Raw genomic sequence first — 11526 nt, 5'->3', positions numbered from 1 at the left:
TATTACACCTTATTGATTTATATATTATCTATGGCTGCTCTTATGCAACTATGGCAGAGTTAAGCAGGTATAACAAAATCCAATGGATAAAGCCAAAGTCTTGACCCTCTGATAATTTACATATGAATTTACCAATGCTTGTTTTAGAAATAACTTCAGTATGCCAATTTGAAACTTCTTCATTAAAAAATATGTTTTCTTACTTGAAAAGAATTTTATCTTTGGAAGACAAGACACAGGCTAAAGAGAGTTTCATGTGAAGTAATGCAATTAGTTGTTTTATGCTGGACTTCAAACTCTTCTTCCAAGGACACATTAATCAAAGCTATGTCCTCTTTTAAAAAATCTATTAGAAAAGATTTATAGATCTGTTTCATTAATAAAAACTCATGCTTCATCAAAATGTCATCTGCTCCATAGACTGACTCAAGATTCTTTACCACTAAAGTTGACACAAGATTCTTCAAGTAAAGGATAAGTGATAAATGTAAATCCTAAAGTAATTTTAGTGATTTTCCTTCTGGAGTTAGTAAAACGTGTTCCTTCATTAAATTTGTTTATGTCAATAAGAATCCAGTATTTGACAACACTTTGCCCAGCATTAAAAACCAAGCAGCCTCTGTGAATAATTTCATTGGAATAAATATTTAATTCACCTTGCTCATTACTCATGGGCTTTTCCTCTGCGTTTCAGTGTATGCATTTCAATTATTAAAATTTACATTCCAAAGAATCACCAAGAATAGTTGCTTTAAAATCTCACTGATTAAAGTAGGAGAGTTTGCTTAAACTAATATTATAGTATGGATGAGTTCAGTTATGATGTACATTGCATGAACCATAAATCACATATCTGCATATTAATTCAAGTTAGTACTAAAATCTTACAATTTGGACATTTAATTCTTTTAACTTCTTTCATTCACTGTTCTAAAGTTTCAAGTATTTGTTCTGCTTTGTCTTTAGAAGAAATTGCTATCATAATAAATAATGTGTAAGTTTTCCAACTTACACAACTTACACTATTATTTGCATTAAGGTTAATAAATAAGATTAGCATATTGTTTAGATATATTGACATTTTATATTCCTGTCATCATTAGTGAAGACAACACAATAGATGTCACTAACAGTAAGCAATCAGAGCTTGGTTATCTGTACAATATTTTATTCATCAGGCTCAAGCCTTTGCTTATAAATTCTGTGTTTAATAAAATAAACCCTCAGTTGAAGACACTGTAAAAGAATTCAACCCTTATTGCCACATACTGTCTTTCCCCTCTCCCCAACTTTGTCTCTAAAAAGAGATGGGGAACATTAGAAAGTTTTTCTCACCTCAAATGCTTTTGATATAACAACTATACACTTTAAAAAGTATATGAAAGAGCTAGAAACTCTCCCAAGAGCTTTTTAAAATCCTGACACCAGCTGAAGGGAGGGAGGAGGTTGTAGGAAGTTGTAAATCAACAGCTGTCAGCTAAAGGACTGTTTGACAAGAAATATCCACATGTGGTCACCCTGCTTGAAGAAGTCTGTGAAGTGAAAACCCCAAGAAGATCATTTTCCTTCCTCCTTTAGACACAGATGAACTTTGTCATAACTGAGCCATGGGCCAGAAGGTCAGAATACCATTTGCCTGCTTCATACGTGTAAATTTTCTGTGATAAAGACATCAGAAGAGGGAAGACAGTTGGAAGGGCAAATGAAAATATTCTGAGCGATGTTTGATAACATAATTGGAGATCAAAACTGATCAAAGCCAGTGTTCTTTATGGTCTCATATTGATCCTTGAGAAAGAATTAGAAGAAATGCCAGGTACTGGAGGCTTATGACTGTAGTCCTAGCAACTTAGGAGGGTAAGCTCTGAGTGAGGGTTGTAGTTCAAAGCCAACCACAGCAGGAAAGTCTGGATACTCTTATTTCCAGTTAATCACCCAAAATATCCAGAAGTGGAGCAGTAGCTCAAGTGGTAGAGCACTAGCCAATACTAGCTTTGAGAAGAAAAAAAAAACCCTCAGGGACTGCACTCAGGCCCTGAGTTCAATTCCCAGGACCAGAATAAAAAGAACTAGCAGAATCATTTGCATTCTAAACTCTAAACTTTGAATTGAGTTTTAGGGATAAAATTCATGGCTGGCAAGGTTGGCCTGTACTTCAAAGAACAACTTCGGGGTGGGGGGAAAGGAGTTTGGGAGGTGGGGAAGGGAAGGGATAGTGGAACAACAGCAAGGGAAGGGGTGACAAAGATGGACAATGTTACTCATGGCCTTACTCATGTAACTGCAACCCCTCTGTACATCTTTATAATAAAATACAATTTAAAAAGTATAAGCCAGGCCCAAAGAAACATAGGTCCCATGGTTTCCTTTATTTGCAATAACTAGTACATGCAGAAAAGGTTAGATAAATTGATGTTAGGTGAAGTGAAGTCCAAGATAAGGACTCAAATGGTTTTTCTTTCTTGCTATTGTTTCTAACATATTTATAAGATGATTTCTTTGTTGTTTTGTATGTCCCTCCCCCATGGTATAACCCCTGTTTTCACTGTATTTGATGTTGGTATAATTTTGGGAGGGGAAGGGAAAAAGCAAATTGTTGAAATAGGGATACAGGTGGACCTGTTGCAACAATGAAATGTACAAGATGCTATGTCCAAAAAGGAACTTTACAACTTTGGTGGGGGGATGGGAGAGCAGGGATGGGAAGGGGAAACAAAGGAGGAGGCAACAATGCTTGATAAGAAATGTACTCATTTTCTTGCTCATGTAATTGTAACCCCTCTGTATGGTATTTTCACAATAAAAATTAATAATAATAATAATAAAACCAACTTTGCGGGGAGGGAAGTCAGGAGGGGAAAACCTGGAAGAGAATGAGGGAAGGTGTGACAATGTTCAAAAGGAAATGTATTGCCTGACTCATGTAACTGTAATCCCTCTGTGCATCACATTTGCAATAAAATTTAAAATTAAAAAAAATTAAAAGTACAGTGTTCTGACTATCATCTTGCAAATACTCCAAAATTTTTAATTACTTTTTCTTAATGATCATGTCAGGTGAAAGGTTTATGGAAATTCCTTGAAGTATTTACTTTTTGATCCAGGACAACAGTGGAAGAAGCATTGTGCAATACTTCAAAAGATGGCTCTGACTTCGCATTCTGATTACCACTTAATACCATTACTTAAATACTGGCCACACTGAATGAGGATATATCCTTAATCCTCTATCCCACACTGATCTGGACTGAAAGAAATAGATGTGTCAAAGACTCTTGCAGACAAAATGCTAACAAGGACATTTATAGTCACTGAGCTTTTCTCTATTATAGAAACAAAACAAAAATATTAACTTCATTGTCATTTAATGGCAAATTACTAAGTGACCTAGTTCTCATTATCACAACATGTAAGAAAGTGACTACTTTGTCAATTTTTCGGAGCATAAGATAGTTTTCACCTGAGATCTTTAGAACTTTAGCCTCCCAAATACCCAGAATTGTAGTCATGACCTACTAGCCCTTAGCTGTCCATGTGGTCCTTAAATTAAGGTCTTTTTATATGGATTGTACTAAGCTGATGCAGAGATCATTCTTCTAAAATGTCAGCTTTTGATATTTCTTTACTTCCTTCCTGGAATTTAGACACAAATTCTGGAGGTACAGAAGTGGATGAGATGAACTGAATGTGGATTGCTTTTACCACTGGTGAATTGCCATATAAGTCTCAGACTGCTGAATCCAGAATTTTTTATCCTTTGCATTGAAAACTAATCCTTTCCTTTATAGTGCAAGATTGAAGGAAGCATTGGAAGAAAGCATTTAACACAGTGGCTACTTATAGTCAATGATGATTAATCATCACAGTTAACTTGGAATTTTCATAATAAACATTATAAAAGAACATTTTAGGGGTAGAGAACCTTTCTCCTTCCAAGGGCCACTTGGATGTTTACAACATCCTTTGGGAACCATATAAGATTATCTATAGAGACAAAGGTCACAGGAAATTGATCAGAAGAATTTTAAAAGGTATCAATGTCTGTCTTGTTATGAACCAAGTGATTTTGTGAGCCTTCTCTGCTGTGAACAGGATATGACACATGCCTGAATTGGCATCAAATCACATGTCAATATTTCATTTTTCTCTTAAAATTTAACAAAAATTACCTGATCAAGAAGAGCCAACCATACTGGATATTTCCTCAGTCTCTCCAGAGCTATTTCAAACACATTTTTTTAATGGTGGTTGTATAAAACCTCCAGACTGCTAAATTCTATCCACAACATTTCTTAAAAGATTTCATGTTTGGAATAGAATCTCACTCCATTGAGCAGCTTGGCTAAAACTTGCCATTCCTCTTTATCACCTTCCAAAATCATTGGGATTACAGGTGTGTACTTCCACAATTCTAATATACTCTCAGTGAAGCACTGAATTATTAGAAAAGCAGGCATTCCAGAATGCCTGTAAAACACAGAGTGTGTGATGAAAAATCACATCTGTGAAAAAATTCACTACAGCATTGAAAAAAAGTGGACTACTTTGATTAGGCTTAAAATATCTTAGGGAAAGTAGATTGTTTGCCATATGTTCAGTCCCTGATTCATTGATTAATTTATTGATCTGTACTCACTTTATAGGGCAAAGCTGATTCCTCTTGTGTTTTATCATTGAAAAAGCTAATAAGAAGCTAAACTGCTTTTTTCTGCTCTTCTGGAATATGTATGATTCCTAATGGTTTTTAAATGGCAAATTTTCAAGCATGACCTGAATTTCTTATACTATCAAGATAAAAATTTAAAAAGCATGTATGATAAATTATTAATTACTTTCAGAGAGGTGAAGCCAAAAATGTATTTAAAAGATGCATTAACTCTATCTATAGACATTGTAGATTTTGATTTCTAGAAATGACTGCAATAGTATTTACCAATAAATGTTCTTACAATGTGACTGTCTCCTATTAGCAGGTTGCTTCAAAATTTGGAGAGAATCATGACACTGATGGATATAGTGTTCTGAGCATTTCAAAGTTAGATTATAAAAAGTAAAACAACTTTTGCCTTGTTTTTTTTGTTCTACTTGTTCCTGTAACCTAGCCACCATAGTGGGAAAAAGATAAAAATATTCCATGCAAATTGACCATATGTAGAGGTAATATGTAGATAGTCTATCTATTAGGTCCTAGTTGCTACCTTAAATCAACTATTCCAAATGTGAGCAAAATGCTCCCAGAAAAAAACAAATATATAAATAATACTTATATATATGTATATATGTATATATATATATCCAGTTACATCTATACATATATAAATAAGTGAAGATGAGAACTTACTGCTTTCAACTGGTGGATGAATTGGAGTGGGAGAAAATCTTCTGTAACTGAAGTTCCTAATCTGTAAAGTAGGATGCTGTCTCCAGGGAGATAATATGCAGTAGAATTAAAGTGAAGAGTATGGGGAAATCTGTGAGGAACACAGATAGCAAAGATGGCCCTGAGAGGAAGTTGAGTGGGCAGAGCTGCTTTTGTTTAGGTTCAGTGTGTAAACAACTCATGGAAGTTTAGGTGCATGATAAGGTGTGGCCTTTCAGTGATTGGCTGGTTCCATTTCCTCTCCTCCCACACAGTCTTCTGCTTTAAAAAGGGGATGCTCCCTGTGAATAAACGAGTTCCTGCTTGACTTGACTCCCTGCTGTGTCTGATTGTCTCCTGGGCAAGGGAGGCTGGGGAACGGGCTGCACTTACCCCTCCTAGGACCTGTCCTTCCAAAGACGGGCAAGACCCAACAGAAGGGAAATAAAGAACAATTAAGCTCTGTCAAATACCTGAAACATTTTATTCAACTCATAATAGAATTAAAGTGGTGACTGGGGAATGTTGGTATATGGAGAAAAGCTTCCATACCTCTAGCGTCAAAACTGAAGGGTTAGGTGAGTGATGTAAAAAGGTAGGAAATACTTGAAAGTTTTCATCTCTACCTATTGACAGGGAGGCAAATAAATGTTCAAATAGGAAAACTATGAAAAATAATGAAAAGTAAATAAAAAACCCATAAAACACAGTTGGAGTTGTACAGAAGAGACAACATTGAGATATCTAAGAAAACTTTTTCAGCTTCTCAATACCAGGAACAAGGGAATGCAGAGCAGAAAAGGGTTACCTAACAGCATTAGCCAGGACAGTGAGGCCAGCAATGCCAATCACGTGACAAAGGCACTGAGGGAGAGAAACTTAATAGAGAATGATTTCAACATTTCAATAAGCAGAATAGAAATGAACCTGTCGAAGTACTAAAATTAATCTATCAATTTCTTTTAAAATATGAAAACAATGGAAATAAATAGTCCTGTTGCATTAATATGCATAAAGAATATATTCCCTATATATTCCGCCTAAGGAATATATTCCTAAATAAGTCTAGCAAATATGCCTTCAGATTGACTAAGAGTATTGTGAGCTATATATTACTCTGATATTCTGAAATAAAATCCAATGATTTTTTAATCAGAAATGCCCTCACAGATTAATAAAGCTGTAACCGCTGAGATTTTTTTTCTCATGATGGTAAATTTCATTGCCTCAGAGGTACTATTTCATAAACAATTTATATGACTGAAAATTTAACATTTAAGATACTATAGTTAGACTAGGGAATCAACAAAATATTACCATAATAAATGTGCTCCTGTATAAATAAATCCTTAATCTTTCAAAGGAATATTAGAAGACAATCCATTAAAATTAATTTATTTACTTAATTAATTTAACTAAAATTAATTTCTTTAAGGAAGTTTTTACCAGGGTTGAGGACATCTCAAATTAGTAGTAAAAGAACATGCCTAAAGAATTTAATTATTTATTTAATTTAATTATTATTTTTATAATTTATAAAAAATTGCAAGTTGACAGTCATAACATACACGATCCTAGGTGGCAACAGATTTTCAGTACAGCTTTTTACAATGTATACAGACCAGTGGCAATAAGTACTATTGTTTAGTCTAGACCCCCTACTGTGAAGTTGCTATCCTGAAATTTTCTACTAAACATTTTGACACTAGAGATATCTTTTCAGGTGGTGGTGTTGGCAAATGTGAGCTTGCATTAACTTGGTTAAAAAAAAAACTATATCCAGGTTCCTTGCCCTGTGCCTCATCTCTTTCTTCTTCTCACTCTCCCTTCTGTCTTCTGTGCAAATTTGTGTATGCTTACTTCTTCTGTGATTTGATATTAGGATTATTAAGGGAATATGGATAATTCTGAAGAAAAAAAACAAAAAACTAGCAATTATGTACAGAAATATTCAATATATAACTCTACATGTGAAATTGTAACAAATATAATGGATGACTTTTCTAAGTGGTATAGCTTAAGAACAAGATTTTATCCTTATATTACTGAAATACTACAGGCATTAAACCCTGCATTTTAAAACATTGCCAAAGGAACAAATTGAAACTAAATTGCCTTCAGGATTGATAATAACAACTATGTTAATGAAATAATGCTTTAAAAAGTCATGAAAATAATCAGTGCATTTAACCAACTCCTAATTCTCTAATAAACTGCAAAAAACAACATCTTTTGTTATCATAAAGTACTTGAAAAATCTCACTGTTGTTTTAATTGTTTCCATTTCTATTCAAATTGATTACACTCTAAAGATGGTTTCTTTGACAATGACTTGTACTAGTCATATGCCACAATAAACAAAGAAAAAAAACAACAATAACACCCAAACTTGCAACTCAGTTCTTTTTACTTTCAAAACTTTCCCCCCTGAAACTTTCCTATCCCATCCTCCCAAATAAAGAAGTGTTGGTAAATTTAAGGAGATTTTTCCAAGTGCATACAATTTAATTTCTTTTCCTATTATGTGTGCCTTGTGAAACTGTTACTGCTAAGACTAATCATATTTCCACTAATAGTATTAATTTAACAAGTATTACATCCACGATTTTCATAAAAACCAAGGGAAAAGTTCAGAGAGAGCCCAAAAGACCACTATTCACCAAGAAATAAAGTAACATGAAACACACCTCTCCAACCAGGCTTCAGTCTCTCATTCCAATAATCCTAGCTACTAGGAGGCTGAGATGAGACTAAAGGTTGATGTTCAAAGTCAACATGAATAGAAAATCCATGAGATTTTTATCTCCAGTTAATCAATAAAATGCCTGAATTGAATGTATGTGGCCGAAGCCAGTTTGTGAGGTATTGAGTTCTAGCACCTCTCCTGGTGCTCAGTGGTATAAAACTTCTCTTTCAAAATTAAGATGAAGAAAATTGCAAATGCAACATAGTTGGTGCTATTAAAAGCAACCAGATAGACTTATGTTTTTCAAACTATAGGAATATTTTATCCATTATTTTATTGTGACCTTGACTAATCTTCCAAAGGAATTCCTTCATGTATATTATATCATATAGTATTTATATTAATAGATGTCATATAAATTATATATGCATATATGAGATTTGATTATAACATCAGAGAAAGGTGAAAAGAACCACAAAAGAGATGCTGAAGCACCACTAATTATCAATAATATCTAAAATCTGTGAAAAAATGGAAAAAATAATTGGGTAGGAAGATTCTGGTTCTACAAGGAGTCTCTAGAAAAATTTGGAAATAGCAGTGAGGTGTCCTATTGTTCTCAGCCAAAGATTGATCATGGTAAGGACATTTGCATCACTCTTTTTTCTTTTGAGACCAGGCCTACTTTTGCAAAAAGTGTCCTCAGCCTAGAGGCAGTAGTTAGGGTTAAAATCTTCACTAACCTGTTCCTTAAAGCTTAATCTTTTACCTATTACACTTGTAGCACAAATCTTAAATTTTGATAACACATTATTTTTGAGTTACTTGTTAAAGTATGATAACCAGGAGAATACAGACCATATCACTTGCTGGTTTTATCCTCAGCACTTAGAAATGTTTTCACATGCAATAGGGCTTAATAAATGCACAGTGAAAGAATAATCTACATGCAAGAATAAACCTGTTAGAATGAAAGCATCAGCAGGAGCTTTTTATGCATGAGATGCATAAAATATGAAAGGAAAAACAGGAGAAATATGACAGAAGAATAGCTAATCCTTTTTCAAAAGGAACACTAAGGAACCAAAATCATCTGCTATTAAAAGTATCTCTACATAACAATTAGATCTACCTAGATACACACACTTCCTTCAGCTTAGTCTTTTGCTTTCATTGATTTTTACATAACGACTTCCAAACACAGGTACACATCCATTTAGTTTTTTTTTTTTTTGTGAGGGAACCTGAGTCTGCCGTCTTTTTTTCTTATGGTGAGAACATGACTATCACATTACCTTGACTGTTAGGAAAACTGAACCGGTTCCTGGGGAAACTACATGCTGTGGACTTGATTCTCAAATGGTCATAGTCACATGCATACTAGCTAACCAAAATTCCTCATACTTGTAATCTATACTATACCTTGTAAACCAAATTGTATAAAAAAATGGAGAAGTCAAAGGACCTTATTAACTTGAATAAATGTAGAATGATAATATGCAGTAAATTTCTATACAATTAGGGAAAAAGAAACCCCAATAGAATTGTTTTCATTTTTGTTTTTTGGTTTTTGGTCAGTCATGGGGCTTGAACTCTAAGCCTGGGCGCTGTCCCTGAGCTCTTCAGTTTAAGACTAGTCCTCTATCACTTGAGCCACAGCACCACTTCTGATTTTCTGATGGTTAATTGGAGATAAGAGTCTCACATGGACTTTGCTGCCTGGCTGGCTTTGAACCACAATCTTCAAATCTTAGCTTCTTGAGTAGCTAGAATTACAGGCATGAGCCACCAGCACCCAGCACCAATAGAAATTTGAATTTGATCAGAGTACATTATAGGCAGGTAGGAAAATACTGCAATGAAACACTTTATGCTTTTTTAAAAAAATAGGTAAAACTGAATAAAAATAGATTTTAACACATTGAGGAGAACTCTCCTATAATTTTTGATGTCTTGCAACAACTGTGCTGCTATACATTTTCTTGTAAAAATATCCATTTTTCAGCCAAAAGACTAGCAAATAATAGTCATTTCAGGGGCTAAGGACCCTTACTGTTTTCAAAGTAAACATTTAATTAATGTTATCTTTATCTTTTCCTTCTAGTTACTTATTCCCAATATTCTTGTTTTCATGTGGTATTATATATTCTTTTATTAAAAATAAATGGTTCTTTTATATTTAGATGATTGTGTATACCATTCAAAGATACTATATTAGAATTTATTTAGAATTTCCACATGCATTGTGTCATTTCTGAATCTTGTCTACAAACTCAGTTAACTGAAGAGCAGACATCATATATAAGATAGTTATTATTGGGGCTGGGAAGGTGGCTCAGTGGTAGAGCGCTTGCCTTGCAAGCCTGAGGCCCTGGATTCGATTCCTCAGTACCACATAAGCAAAAAGAAAAAAGCCGGAAGTGGTGCTGTGGCTCAAGTGGTAGAGTGCTAGCCTTGAGCTAAAGAGCTGAGGGACAGTGCTCAGGCCCAGAGTTCAGGCCCCATGACCGGACCAAAAAAAAAAAAAAAAAGATAGTTGTTATTTTGCACAGAAGAGTTTCTGAAACTAGGTAGTTTTCAACAATACACAAACTAATGAATTTGAATCTAGCTCATCGTCATTAGTTTCTTTTAGCAGCTACTTAAATTTCTTTAACTTTATATCTTTTTAGCCTTCCTCTAATCCTAGCTTGTCAGTTTACCCTAGGCTTTTCTAAGCAATGTCTTTCTCCTTATCAGGCATTCTCTCTGAATATGACCTCATCTACAGAATTCATAAGAATCAGCAAAGTAACCTATCATCTATAGAATTATGAGTAGCAACAGTTGATGCAAACATCTGTTACATAAAAGCTACATACAACACACACAGGTAACAAACCTTTTCTGACACTCTATTGTCTGTTGGGCATAAACATTGTACCAGTTAGGTAGCTCAGTCTATACAATGCTAACAAATTCTGAGCATAACTGCAATTCAGAAGTTATGTTCATTGTCACTACTCAGGAACTCATGTAAACACAGTAGCCAACAAGCAAATGCTGAACTGTCTCTATACTAATGGTGGCAGACAGCTCTAGAAACCTCAAAATATGGAAGGAAACTACGAACTACTATTATCACATCTATCCTGCATATTTCTGAAATTAAAATTTGAAATAGTCTAGTCGGATGGCATAGTTTTAGATGAAGACAGCTTTACCATAATTGACAACAGTAGCCTTTCCCTAATTTCTTTGCCATGCTTCAGACTAAGGAACAGAGATGTCTTGTCTGTGGAAGGGCTCTGTGGAGCATTCGTACAACTCTTCATAATGATGGCAGGTTTCCAGGGAGCCTTTCTTCTGCTAAGGAGAATGCAGTTACCTGAAAAACAATATCCCTTATCATTTAATGTGTTTTACTGCTTAGAAGATTCTTTAGGGAACCAGATCTCATTTGATCTTCATAAGAGTGAGCCTAAAAAGAAAAATCATCCAT

The sequence above is a fragment of the Dipodomys ordii genome, unplaced genomic scaffold (genome assembly GCF_000151885.1).
Source record: "Dipodomys ordii isolate 6190 unplaced genomic scaffold, Dord_2.0 Scaffold8, whole genome shotgun sequence".
Lineage (NCBI taxonomy): Eukaryota > Metazoa > Chordata > Mammalia > Rodentia > Heteromyidae > Dipodomys > Dipodomys ordii.
The sequence above is the reverse complement of the archived record's forward strand: the minus strand, read 5'-3'. Positions refer to the sequence as shown.